The following is a 15360-nucleotide window of genomic DNA, read 5'->3' on the forward strand; positions in this document are numbered from 1 at the left end:
TTAGTTGACTGACCATCTAAAAAAAACCTCAACAACTTAGCATACGTACTGCCGCCCTTAATCTTTTGGTAAGAATATTGCTGATCATCCTGAAGAAATAAATTATGCCCTCTGTTTAAAAAAGAACAATCTATTTTGACATAGCACGAAGTTTAAACAAAATAAAGAAAACTTTTGAATCATGTGGTCTTAAATTAAAGTTATATCAAATATACCAAAATATCCTTTAATATTGTAGTTTAAATATGCACGTGAAAAGTAGAAATTAATGTATTGCCGAAAGGGAAAGAAGTCACTCTTTTTAACCGGATTAAAAAGGAAAGTACGTAGGTCATTCTTTTGAAACAAAGGGACTACCTTTTTCCTCCAAGTATACAGTAGACAACAAATGTCCATTTCGATTTATTTGTCTTTTTGACTTGACACGAAGTTGAAGAACGTCAAAAAGACTTTTGAATTATGACCCTTTAATTTTATGGTCCGACTTTCTAGCAAATTAAAGTTGGCAAAATTCTACAAGTGTGTTATCGGGAGGGTTGGGTGTACACAGATCTTACCCCTACCTTTATGGGGATAGAGAGATTGTTTCTGATAAACCGTCAGCCCATCTTCAAAGTCATAAGAGCATTTAGTAAGAGTTCAAGTTGGGATGAGGCTCGAAAATAATGGAATCAGAACAATAACATAATGACTCCTAAACACCACAAAACTAATAGGTTGTCTCATCGTATAAAATAAACCATCAAACTCCATCACAATCAACCATGTGGTCAATCTGCTAGTATGTGGAGTTGAATTTGTAAAGTTACTTAAAAAAAGAAGAGAAGAAGGGAGTGAGCACAACATGTCTAGTAACTCTCATATGCCACATATAACACAGACATCATTAGTCACAGAAAAATATACATGGGAGCCTGTATATTATATCATCACCTACATATGTATCAATGCATGAATACAAAGTGAAGTTGCACAGGGCAGTTTTATTTAGCGAGGAGTCCTTCCACAGCTTTTCCTGTCGTGTGTTTTTGTGATTGACTGAGCCTGTCCGAGTATCGAATGAGATAGTTGGAAGAGATTTTCACAAATACATTTTTGTACGAGTCTATTAGTAACCGGTAGCTAAATATTCTAGGCTCTGTTAAATATTATTATTTCCCCAATATTTAACCAAATTCAAAGAGTTAGAGAATAATATATTGTACTATCGAAGAGCAAAATCATCTGTAGTAACATAACTGACGTGAACATGAAATAGACTAATAAATCGCCGGATCCTGTTTTGTTTATGCCTGCCTTTTTTGCCAATCTGCGTATCGCGTTACCTATAATAACATTAACCTCTTGCATCTTGCAGCTTTCAGGTCATAATCGTAAAGGCAAACGTGAATACAATAGATATGGATCATGCAAGTGTGGCTTCTCTTATGAGAACAATAGAATCGCTCTTGACATCCAATTCACCAAAGCAATCTCTAATCTTTGATCACAGAGAAGAATTTTGTGCTCTTCATGAAGAGATTAGTTCCCCGGAAATATTTCTCAAGAACTTTGAGAAAAAAATATTTCTAGGGAAATGACGGATTTGGAAGTACAGATAAAAGAAGTTGCAAATATTGTTGAACACACAATTCAACTAAGAGTAACTGAAGTTTTAGAAAATGATGAAAATCCGAGAGAAAAGGCTCAAGAGAGGCTTTCTGATAGCCTGCAACAAGTAGCAGAGGACATTGATTGTATCTGGAAAGAGTTGACAAAGATTCAAGATAAGGGAAAACAAGCTTCAAGGGAATCAACGGTTCAAGAGATTCCAAGCTCATCAAAAGACATTCAAGCATCAAGGGAATCAACGGTTCAAGAATTTCCAAGCTCATCAAAAGATATTCTGAATGTTGAGAATAATATGGTTGGTCGTGATGATCAAAGGAAATGGTTGGTCGAACATCTTACTAGAAGCTACTCCAGTGAACCCAAAGTCATCGTAACTGTCGGGATGGGAGGCATAGGTAAAACAACCTTAGCGAACGAAGTTTACAATGATGTGTGCATTCGTTCTCATTTTGATGTTTGTGCCTGGGCTACTGTTTCTCAACTACTCAATGTAAAGGAAATCTCGTTGAGCCTTCTGAGATTTACTAAGGGTGGCACATTTGACATGAACGATGAGGCAGAGCTAGCAAATATGCTACAAAAGAGTTTAAAGGCAAAGAGATATTTAATTGTATTGGATGACATGTGGAAAAGTGAAGCATGGGATGCCGTGAGACTATGTTTTCCAAGTGAAAACAAGGGGATTCGAATATTGTTGATGACCCGTAACACTGAAGTAGTTCGCGATGCTAGTACGAAGAATCTTTCTTTGCAGGTGGGCTTCATGGCGCAAGATGAGAGTTGGAACATTTTTAAAAGTGCAGCATTTACAAATTATGCATTACCATCTTAATTCGAGAATATTGGGAAGCAAATTGCAGAGAAATGTCATGGGTTACCACTAACAATTGTCGTTGTTTCTAGGCTTCTCAAATTTCAAAGGGCAATAGAAAACTGGAAAAGTGTTGCTAAAGATGTAAAGTCATTTGTAACAAATGATCTTGATGAACAATCTTCATGTGTGCTTGGGTTGAGTAAAAATCACTTGACTAGCGATCTAAAGGCATATCTTCTGCATTTCAGAATTTTTAAAGAAGACGCTGAGATTCCAGTGAAGAAATTGATGAGATCATGGATGGCTGAGGGGTTCCTGAATTTCAAAAACAACTTGGAAGGAGAGGCTGAGAAGTGTTTACTGTTATTTCAACAATATATTCGGGTATGCAGAATCTGTATAGCAGAACAATAACTTCAACTAGTTCAAGTTTATAAACAAGAACACAATGAAGTATATTAAATACCCTCAACACAAGATCAAAATGACCTTTCCAAGAGGTGTATTTTATTTTTTAGAAAATATATGAAACAAAAATAAATAAGGCCAAGTTGTCTGAATTCACGGAGTTTCCTTAAGGAAATAATTCCCCTCACTGTACCCGAGGTATGTGGAATTTTTCCTCCCAGGATAAAATGGCCTTCAATTCGACTATAGCGGTACCTCAAATAGTCAGATTCTTCAAACACACTCAACAGTTTGGTTGATCACAAAGAGTATTTTGAAGACAAGAAGAGTTGTGTAATTTAAAAATTTCTATATCAAAACCTGTGGATGAAACCAGGTTTATATAGCCACAAGATGCCGCTTCAGAACGGTGGCATTGGTACAATTTAAAGGTGTGTGACTTTTTTGAAAATGCATGTCTGTTTACTTAAAACAGTGCATCATTTTGCTGAAACAATACATACTAGTTTATGTGAAACATAGTGTCATTTCATCAAAACATTGCATCAGTTTACTGAAACAGTGCATCAGTTCACTGGAGCGGTGCATCTGCTTACTGTAACAGTGCATCTATTCTCTAGAACAGTGCATCTGCTCATTGGAACAACGCATCTGTTTGCAGAAATAATGCATCAGTTCAGTTTCAGCACTGCACTATTTTGAAAAACTACATGCATGTATAAATGGAGAATCAAAACACATTGCTGTGTTTTACTGTTTGGTAAAGTCGGATCATCAAATAAAATTTGTCCAAAAAGATAGATCTCATCGATCAATCATTTGCCAAATCCAAATCCAAATCCAAATCCGAAGCCGAAGCCGAGCAGAGCAAGCGACAATGACGACGGCGCGAGGCATCTCCATTTTCTTGCCTCATTTATCATGTGGAGTAATTTTTCATTATATAAATACTACAAAGTTCCCTTCTCCCACCAATGTGAGAGAATTAGTGGAATTTCCAATTTGGGAGTATACTTTCTAAATTGGTATCTCCTTTCTTCCACCATTTTTCTCTCCATTTTTTCCATTCACACTTCATTCATATACTATGAACCCAACAATCCCTAAATGAATGGGGAATGGCTATTTTTTTTGTAAAACTTTTATGGACAAGTATATGATCATCAAGCAAAGACTGATTGCATCTGGATAAGTGGGTTTTCCTTTGAACTTTCCGTAATGAACATGCATCGGATGCACTCTGTCAATCGGTAGATTTGATATCTTTGAACCATCGAGCTTTAATGTAAACCTAGACAACACATGTCACACAATCATCCTTTTACCATTTATGGTTCTTACAGTTTTGTTCTTTTTATCCATGAACACGTCTAGATTTTCATGAGAGCTTAGAGAATATGCCTTTACTAACATTCTCTTTGAAGCGGCTTCCACTTCGCCCTCGCATAGGTAATTTCTAAGCGTTCAATCCTATAGATTAAACTATTTGGTTAAATTAGCCAAATTTAGATAATCATTAAAAGACTTTTCCCCTTAAGTCTTATCCTAGTTTATGATACATTGTCTACATCATGAGAATGGGTTGGGCAATTGACAATGTTGAACCTGTCAGACACAACTTTGTTTGATTTCCTTGAACCTAGCTCTTGGGATCTACAGTCTGCTAGGTAGAGTTACCGCCATGCTGACTTGTCCTAGGCCTTAAACCCATTCCCTTAGATGTCCTTTCTACTCCTTCTCTAGATAGGCCTTTTGTAAGTGGATCCGATACATTATCCTTTGACTTTACATAGTCTATAGTGATAATTCCACTAGAGAGAAGTTCTCTAATGGTATTATATCTTCGTCTTATATAACGAGATTTACCATTATACATCATGCTCCCTGCCCTACCGATTGTCTCTTGGCTATCACAGTGTATACATACTAGTGCCACTGGCTTAGGCCAATACGGAATATCTTACAAGAAATTTTGCAGCCATTCTGCTTCTTCACCATCTTTATCTAATGCGATAAATTCAGATTTCATTGTAGAGTGAGCAATACACGTCTGTTTGAATGATTTCCAAGAACTGCTCCTCCACCGATAGTAAATACATATCCACTTATGGATTTTACTTCGTTCAATTCGGTGATCCAATTTGCATTACTATATCCTTCATCCTTCAAGTACTGCAGGATATTTATTATAATGCAAAGAATAATTTTAAGTGTATTTAAGATACCCCAGAACTCTTTTCATTGCCATCTAGTGAGTTTTATCGGGATTACTCGTGTACAACTCTATTTACTGATAGCGCATGCAATGTCTGGTCGTGTACAGTTCATTATATATATTAAACATCCCAATACTCTTGCGTACTCTGATTTCGAGTCGCTTTTACCTTCATTCTTTCAAAGTGCAAATCTCGCATCCAATGGAGTCTTGGCAATACCGAATTTCATATACTTGAACTTGTCAAGTACCTTTTTGATATAATGAGACTGTGACAATGCCAACTCTTGTGGAGTTCGATGAATTCTTATACCTAAGATCACATCTGCAACTCCAAGGTCCTTCATATCAAACTTGTTTTGGAGCATTCATTTTGTTGCATTTATGTCAAAAATGTCTCTACTGATGATCAACATATCATGCACATATAAACATACAGTGACTTGGTGATTTGGAGTGTCTTTAATATAAACACATTTATCACATTCATTTATTTTGAATCCGTTTGCCAACATGGTTTGGTAAAACTTTGCATGCCATTGTTTTGGTGCTTGCTTTAGTCCATAAAATAACTTGACAAGTTTACACACCTTGTTTCCCTTTCCTGGAACCACAAAACCCTCAGGTTGTTCCATGTAAATTTCTTCCTCCAAATCTCCATTTAGGAATGCGAGTTTTACATCCGTTTGATTGATTTGAAGATTATATATCGTCACCAAGGTAATTAACATTCGAATCGAGGTTTTCCTTGTTACTGGCGAGTATGTATCAAAGTAATCAATGCCTTTCTTCTATTTGAAGCCTTTTACTACAAGTCTTGCCTTGTATTTGTCAATAGTACCATCCGCCTTCATTTTCCTTTCGAAGATCCATTTAGAATCTAAAGGTTTATTTTCGGGATGAAGGCCAACCAATTCCCATGTATGGTTGCTTAAGATTGAATCTATCTCACTATTGACTGCCTCTTTCCAAAAGGATGAGTCTGACGATGACATCACTTCTTTAACTATTTAAGGCTCATTTTCTAAGAGAAATATTATAAAATCCTATCCAAATCAAGTTGACGTTCTTGGACATGTACGACATCTTGGATTTTCTTCATTACGTACATTCTCACTTGGTTCATCTCAAGTTCATTTAGATCCTCCACTAGACTGTTCATGTTTGATTTTATATGGGTAAATGTTTTCAAATAATTCAGCATTGTCTAATTCAATTACCCGATGTTTGGATTTATGAAACAAAAAATCGACATGCTTTACTACTTTTAGCATATGCTATGAACACGCAGTCCACCGTTCTAGGTCCTATCTTAGCCCTTTTAGGTATAGGAACTTGAACCTTCACTAGACACCCCCACACTTTGAAATATTTCAAGTTGGGTTTCCTTTCTTCCCATTTTTCATAAGGAATTGATTGTGCCTTACTATGGGGAACTCTGTTGTGTATACGATTGGCTGTAAGGATAGCTTCCCCCCATAAGTTTTGCGGTAAACTAGAACTAATAAGTAAGGCATTCATTATTTCCTTCAAAGTTTGATTTTTCCTTTTAGCAATTCCATTAGATTGAGGTGAATACGGGGCCGTAGTTTGATGGATTATTCCATTCTCTACACATTTGCGCAAAGGGAGATTCATATTCTCCGCCCCTATCAATTCTTATCATTTTGATCTTTTTGTCTAACTGATTTTCAACTTCAGTTTTATATTGCCTAAACGCATCTATTGCTTCATCCTTACTACTTATCAAGTAGACATAACAATATCTAGTGCAATCGTTAATAAAATTTATGAGATACTTTTTCCCACAACGTGACGGTGTTGACTTCATATCACAAATGTCAATGTATATTAAGTCTAAGGGATTGGAATTCCTTTCAATAGACTTATAAGGATGCTTCGCATACTTTGATTCCACACATGTTTGACACATAGATTTATTGCACTCAAAGTTTGGAAAAACTCCTAAGTTAATAAGTTTTCATAATGTTTTGTAATTAACATAGCCTAAATGTTCATGCCATAAATCATAAGACTTAATCACATAAGAAGAATTCAAACTTTTATTTATTTCAACAGTCATTACATTCATCTTATAAAGGCCTTCTGTTAGATAGCCTTTTCCTACATACATTTCTTCTTTGCTAATTACAATTTTTCCAGAAACGGTTACATATTTGAATCCGTTCTTATCTAGAAGTGAAACAGAGATTAAGTTCCTAGTTCCTACATAATTTGGGAACATACAAGACATTTTTAAGTGTCAAGACCTTGCCCGAAGTCATTTTCAAGCATATTTTTCCTGTTCCTTCCACCTTAGCAGTAGCAGAGTTAGCCATGTAGATCATTTTTTCTACTTGAGCTGGAGAAAATGACGAAAACAACTCTCTGTTAGCACAAACATGGCAGGTGGCACCAGAGTCCATCCACCATTCTTGAGGATTTCCCATCAAGTTGCATTCTGTAAATATAGCACACAAATCATCTCATTATTTTTTGGATTCAATCATATTTGCTTGATCCTTTTTCTTGCCTTTCTTCGGGGCTCGACAATCTGTCGACTTGTGGCCAATTTTGTCACAATTGAAGCATTTTCCCTTGAATTTTTTCTTTATTTGATTTCTTCTATGTTTAACTTTCTTTTTTTCTTCGAATTGTTTTGTTCATCTTCTACAATACGTGCTTCATTAATTATAGAATTTCCCTTTGACCTTCTTTCGACAGCTTTATTATCCTCTTCAATACGAAGTCGGACAATAAGATCTTCAACAGTCATCTCTTTGCGTTTATGCTTTAAGTAGTTTTTGAAGTCTTTCCACAAAGGTGGAAGCTTCTCAACTATCGCTGCTACTTGGAAAGCATCATTCACAATTAAACTTACAAAACAGTTTATGTGAGAATAAGAACATTTTTAATTTGTTCAACTAAGGTGTTTATCAAAGATATACCTTCTACTAGGAGATCATGTATGATGACTTGCAACTGCTGCACTTGAGAGACAACAGATTTGATATCTATCATTTTGAAGTCTAGGAATCATGCAACAAGGAATTTCTACTTCCCGCATCCTCCGTCTTATATTTCCTTTCAAGTGCCCCCCACAGTTCCTTTGATGTCTTGGTCCCACTATAAATATTATAAAGGTCGTCTTGGATACCACTCAGAATATAGTTCCTGCAAAGAAAGTCTGAATGTTTTCATGACTCTACAATTATGAAACGCTTTTTGTCCGAGGTTCCCTCGGGTACCTCAGGAGGAACCGTTGCATACATAAAGTGGTGAGGTAAAAGAACATCTTTTGCTGCCACCGCTTGAAGTCAATTCCCAAAAAGTTTTTGGGCTTCTCCACCAGTGCCATTATTGGCAGAGCATTTGTGCGACTTGATGTGGAAATATTAGTTTCCCCCACAGACGTTGTTGCATCCATCATTTGACTTTCAGTTGTCATTTTTCCTGTCACCACAAGACAGAAAACTTAGTATTTTTTCAGAATATTATTTATATAGTTAAAAAACTTGAAACTCTTCTTGTTTCTAGTTAACGATGAAGTTTTTATTACTTTGAATCGTCAACAAAGTGAACCTTAACTTGTGATGAAGATTTTATGTCTTCTAATCACTAGTTAAATTCAAACAGAGTAGAAAGCTTAAGCTTGAATCTCCAAAAACAAGCAATACAGATTCTGTAAAGTGTTATTTCCTTAAGATTGTTTTTTCCACAATATATTCGGGTATGCAGAATCTGTATAGCAGAACAACAACTTCAACTAGTTCAAGTTTATACACAAGAACACAATGAAGTATATCAAATAACCTCAACACAAGATCAAAATGACCTTTCTAAGAGGTGTATTCTATTTTTCTGAAAAATAGATGAAACAGAAATGAATAAGGGCAAGTCATTTGAATTCACGGAGTTTTCTTAAGGAAATAATTCCCCTCACTGTACCCAAGGTTGTGGAAATTTTCCTCCCAAGATAAAATGGCCTTCAATTCAACTATAGTGGTATCTCAAATAGTCGGATTCTTCGAACGCACTCAACAGTTTGATTTATCACAAAGAGTATTTTGAAGACAAGAAGAGTTGTGTAATCTGAAAATTTCTATATCAAAACCTGTGGATGAAACTACATTTATATAGCCACAAGATGCCTTTTCAGAACGGTGGCATTGGTTCAATTTAAAGGTGTGTGACTTTTCTAAAAATGCATGTCTGTTTACTTAAAATAGTGCATCATTTTGTTGAAATAGTACATACCAGTTCGTGTGGAACATTGTGTCATTTCATCGAAACATTGCATCAGTTTGCTGGAACAGTGCATCAGTTCACTAGAACGGTGCATCTGTTTACTGTAACAGTGCATTTGTTCACTGGAACAGTGCATCTGTTCATCAGAACAGTGCATCCGTTTGCAGAAACAATGCATCAAACTACACTGTTTCAAAAAACTGCATGTATGTATAAATGGAGAATCAAAATACATTGTTGTGTTTTACTATTTGGTAAATTCGGATCATCAAATAAAATTCATCCAAAAAGATAGATCTCATCGATCAATCATTTGCCGAAGCCGAAGCCGAGCCGAGCAACAACGACGACAGCGCGAGGCATCTCTATTTTCTTGCCTCACTTATCATGTGGAGTAAGTGTTCATTAATATAAACACTACAAAGTTCCCTTCTTCCACCAATGTGGGAGAATTAGTGGACTTTCCAATTTGGGAGTATACCTTCTAAATTGGTATCTCCTTTCTTCCACCATTTTTCTCTCCATTTTTTCTATTCACACTTCATTCATATACTATGAACCCAACATTTACAAGATCTTATTGATAGATGTCTAGTCTTCGTCTGCAAGAAAGTCGAGATGGAACAAAAATTAGATCATGTAAGGTTCATGATATAATATATGACCTGTGCTTAAAAGAAGTTCAAAGGGGAAACGTTTTTATCATGAACGGCGCTCTGCTTGAAATATCAGACACAAATTATGTTCCTTCAGAATGTCAATCTGTCAGTAGGCATAAAATACAGCCCTTTAAGAGCTTGAGGGGTGATGAAATTCATGATTTTCCCTATGGTCTTTATAGGGCTCTTCTTACCCTTGGACATCATAAGCTGAGAGATCTTGGAAACAATGATCTTTTGAAATGAACCCGCTCTATTTTTTTTTGTGGTAATTATTCAACTTTTGTTATTGAATCAACGCTTATTCATTTCAAATTACTCAAAGTCTTGGACTTGTGTCACATGAAGATTCATAGGTTCCCTCTACAGATACTTGGGGACTAATGCAGTTAAGGCATCTCAAAGTGAGAAAATTTTATCTGCCAAATCCCCCAAGCATATCTGTTGATAAAGGGAGACACATGGGTTTTTCAAACTTACAAATTATCTCACTTGTCTCCACATTGTTCCACGAAGGAGGTTCTTTTTGGGATTCAGAATGTTAAAAATTTAGGAATCAATGGATTTGAGACTGACTATGAAAGTTTTCGGGAATTCGGACTTTTCAACAATCTTGTCCATCTGCATCAACTTAAAACATTGAGTTTAACTGGAACCAATATTTGGAGGTCACGCATTTTGCCAGTGAGCATTCCAAGTGCAAAATATTTTCCAGCAACGCTCAAGAAGCTGAAGTTAAAAAATACTTATCTAAGTTGGTCGTACTTGGACATCATAGATAAGTTGCCTAACCTTGAGGTGTTGAAGCTGATGGTTGATGCTTGTTGGGGCGAAGAATGGCATCCAATATTTAAGGGATTTACTCGATTGAAGCTTTTGCTAATTGAAGGTAATCTTCTCAAGTACTGGAAAGCCACAAATGACAATTTTCCTATCCTTGAGTGACTTGTGCTTAGAAGTTGCCCTTATTTGAAAGAGATGCCCATCGAGTTTGCAGAAATCCACACACTACAACTGATTGAGATAATAGGTTGTCTTCCCCAACTTGGGGAATGTGATGCACAAATTCAACAAGAACAAGAAGACCTCGGAAACAGCCCCATGGATGTTCATTTCTCCAATCCATGTATGGATATATTTATCAAGGTTCCACTTTGTTTCTCATTTATACAAGTCATTTCATACACAAAATTTATTTAGATTTTCCCCATATTATTTCACAAAAATAACTTTGACAAAATTTGGTTAAAATCCTATAATGTGAGAGAAAATAACAAGAATATTTCTTATATTTTAGGGTAGTTCAAAATGGCCCCTTAAACATATTTTTGAGAAGTTTTGGTACTCTAGTTTAAGCTTGCTAAATGTGACCACATTTGGTATAATTGTTACTCACTCCGTCCATCAATAGTTATCCACTATTGACTTGACACATAGGTTAAGAAATAGCGATACGGATAGTTTTACCATATTAGCCTTTGAATCTTATAAAGCTAATGTTTTGAAAAATACATTGGATAGTGAATCGTATTTAATTCTAAGAGTAAAATAGGTAAATTATTCATTTATTTCAAACTAGACAAGTATTGTTGGATATTGTGAAATGGACAAAGAGATAAAATTTTATAGAATTGTGAAAAAGAAAATTTAATATGAACTCATATTTCGAGGTATTCTTTCTGCATTTTATTTTTATCCAATCTAATATGTTTGAATTTGAAGCATTATCTCGTGCAAAATGATTCATTATAATGTCTGAACAAACTATAATTATAGGTGCAAGGATGTACACAATGAATTGTGTTGTTTTGGAGGCTTTTGAGTTTAAATAAATTAAGTAGTTTATATATATATATATATATATATATGTGTGTGTGTGTATGTTACTTCCAAGATTCAGTGTTAGAAATCTTTTTATAAGTATATGTTGGAGTTCATGATGTTTTAGTGATTGACAAAATAGCAAATATATGTTAGTTGAAGTGGTTCATTGATGTTCAGTCATAGAAAGCAGGATAGTCTTCAAAGAGATCGGCTGATTTGAGAAGACAAGAGTGCGTGATTTCTGAAATGGATAACCAAGTTGAGTTGAATATAATATAAGAGAAGTTGAGTTGAAGAAAGATTTTAGTTGAAGTAAAAATCTAGAAAGACAAGAGTTATGATGAAGAAAGAAGTTTGATCTGATGAAGAACTCCTTGAGAAGTTGTGTTTAAATAGAGTGAGTGATCTTCGTAGTCACTTACATACTTACAAAGAAAAAATGCAATTGACAAATTGACTTAGCTGTTTGCAGCTTCAAGATTGAAGGAACACATTGCTGAACCTGATTCTAATTAATACTAGGAAAATTAAGGTGTCTTAGTTTCTATGTATTAGGGTTGGTTTTGAATTGTAATTTTGATGTAATATTAGGTTCAGTGAAGTAAGTATAAATCGAATTAGGATAATTCTCTTCAAGTTAGAAAACTCGAAGACTTGGGATCACATACCTTGGGAGGTTTGTGAGTTTTGTTGAGTAGGATTTAGAGTTTATATTTTCAAGATTACATGTCTTGTAATTTGTTGTTGCTGAGGCTCAAAGTTCTTTAGTGAAGTTTGTGGTGAAATTGGGGTGAAATCCTGTAGAGGTATAAATCGTGGTTTTTCACATCTTTTTGTGTCAGATGTTCTTCGCGTGAAAAACACTGTCTCATTTACTTATACAGTTCACCACATAACTGAAACACGTTAGGTAACTTGTTTCACTAGTAGGTTACTATGAAGTGAATATAAGAAAAATCATAGGTAGCGTACTCTATTGATCAGTACACGAATAATTGAGTGATATCTCTACATAATCGTCTTTTAGTAACTTTTAGAAAATAATATATAATGATGTATCCATGAGCTAAATATTCTTTATATTCTTTTTTTTTATTCAAAAGTTATTTTTGATATTTCTTGACTTTAGTTTACATGATTTGATTATGAATGGGATATTTTATATTTCTAATTTATGTTACCTTGTTATAGTATGACTCAAGGAAAGGACGAGCAACAACAACATTCAATATGGTAGTTTGGTTCGATGTTGTAATATCTTATAGCTTGTTAATTCTAGTTGTGCTGTACTTTTCCTCCTTCATGGAACAATTTATATTGTGGGAACTGGATGATGATTTAGTTTAGACTTCAGTTTCTTGGTTTAATGGAAAATACCCTCTTTCACCCCTGAACTATAAGCGAAATTGCTAAGAAACACCCGAACTTAAGGGGATCCTATTATCCCTAGACTAATTAAGATAGTATTTTTGACAACCTTAGTGCCTACGTAGTATATACATGGCACGTACATGTACCAACACACTGAACGTTCACGTATGTGCCACATAGGCATTAAGATAGTCAAAAATACGATTTTAATTAGTCTAGGGGTAATAGGACCCCCTTTAAGTTGGGGTGTATCTCAGCATTTTGGCGTATAGTTCAAGCTGGAAATAGAGCTATTTCCCTTTAATATTTATTGTGTATGTTTGACTGTATATTCTTCAACTCAATGATATTCGAGAGAGCTCATGTTCTTGAATTGATTTTGGTGATCTATTTATTCGGAAGAAGAATTTAACGAAAATGCATAAGTTTCCTCAACCTATGACAGAAATTCCAAGGACACACATTTCATTTTTGGAGGCTCAAATATAGTTCTCTTTCCTAATATGATGATTGAAAGAGACTTAAAGATAAATTTAGGAACTGAAATCTGCAAACATTGATTGTTCAAGCGAGTTTCCTTAATATCTATAAGGATTCCAGATTAACAAATTTGAAAAATGAGAAGTCTGGCCCAGCAACTAAATTTTCCAAAAACAAGCATCTTTTTAAGTCAAATAATTCATTTGTAATATTTTAGAGGCTAAAACTCAAGTAGTTTATGAAAAAAAAATTGTCACATAAAATTTTGTTTTCAAGATTCAGTGTTAGAAAACTTGCTATAAGTACATGCACCAAAGTAATAAGTGTATCATTGGGAAAAGGTTCAAATTTACGTCGTAGTTAAGAGTTTATTTCTGCTAGGGAATGTTGGGTGCAATGTACATGAAAAGTGTGAATGGAAAATGGAGGGAACCAAGTGGAAGGAAAAAAATAGAGAAGAAAAACACTAAAATGGTAAGTGTACTCTAAAATGGAAAGTGTACTCTAAAATGGAAGGTCTACTAATTCTCCCACATTGGTGGGAGAATGTGATTTTCAAGTGTTTATATTAAGAAAAACTTACCTCACTTAGTAAGTGAGGCAAGTAATAAGAGATGCCTCGCGCCGTCATCCAACTTTTCTATGTGTTTTTATCCTCCATTTATATGCATGCATGCAGTGTCTGACACTGTTTCGAAATGCTATGCAAAAACGAAGTGATACTTCGAACGGGATGCAATCCTTCAACGAAATGACACATTGTTTCATGAAATGGTATGCCTGTTCAGAAAAGGCACATTCTTTGGATGAACAGACATGATTTTCCATAAAGGTCACATCTTTTAAGTGAACCATTTCCACCTTTTCGAAGAGGCATCTGATAGACTATATAAACATTCTTTCATCCATAGGTTTAGACACGAATTTTATTAAATAAAAACTCTCTTCTTATCTTCAAAAACATTTTGTGTGATCAATCAAATCGTTGAGTGAGTTTGTTGAATCCAACAATTTGAGGAACCACTATTGTTCGAATTGAAGGCCATTTTATCCTGGGAGGAAAATTCCATAACCTCGGGTATAATGAGGGGAATTATTCCTTAAGGACATTCCATGAAGTCGAGGGACTTGGCCTTAAAATTCTATTTCATCTCTTTTCTGAACATTAACACACTTCTTAGATAGATTATTCATAATCTAGTGTTGAAGGTGTTAAGGAACTTCATAAGTGTTCTTGTCTTGGAATTGAACTAGTTTTGAAGTTTGTATTGCTTATATATAGATTCTTGTACCCGAATACATATTAAATAACAATCTTAAGGAATAATCTTATTGTTTCAGAATCTGTATTGCTTGCTTCTGAAGATTAAAGCTTTTAGCTTTCTACTCCGTTTGAACTTAACTATTGATTTGAAGAAATAAAATCTTCATCACAAGTTAAAGATCATTCGGTTGACAATTGGAAGTCATAAAAAATTCATTGTTAAACTAGAAACAAGAAGAAGAGTTTAAAGTTGTTTAACTTTATTAGTAGTATTCTGAAACAATACTAAATTTACTATGTTGTGGTGACAGGAAGAATGACGAATGATAGTCAAATGCATGATGCTACGACTATGGAGGCAACTACCATTGCCACGACAAGTGAAGCAAATACTCCGTAACCTATGGCACCTGTTGAAAATTCCGAAAAGTTTGCGGGCATTGACTTCAAGTGATGGCAACAAAAG

General features: G+C 34.9%; 1 pseudogene; it reads left to right on the forward strand.

Moving 5' to 3' along the window:
• The first annotated feature begins 1381 nt into the window (after positions 1-1381).
• Positions 1382-10900, forward strand: LOC107854009 (annotated as a pseudogene).
• Positions 10901-15360: the final 4460 nt, after the last annotated feature.

This window comes from Capsicum annuum, chromosome 9 (genome assembly GCF_002878395.1).
Source record: "Capsicum annuum cultivar UCD-10X-F1 chromosome 9, UCD10Xv1.1, whole genome shotgun sequence".
Lineage (NCBI taxonomy): Eukaryota > Viridiplantae > Streptophyta > Magnoliopsida > Solanales > Solanaceae > Capsicum > Capsicum annuum.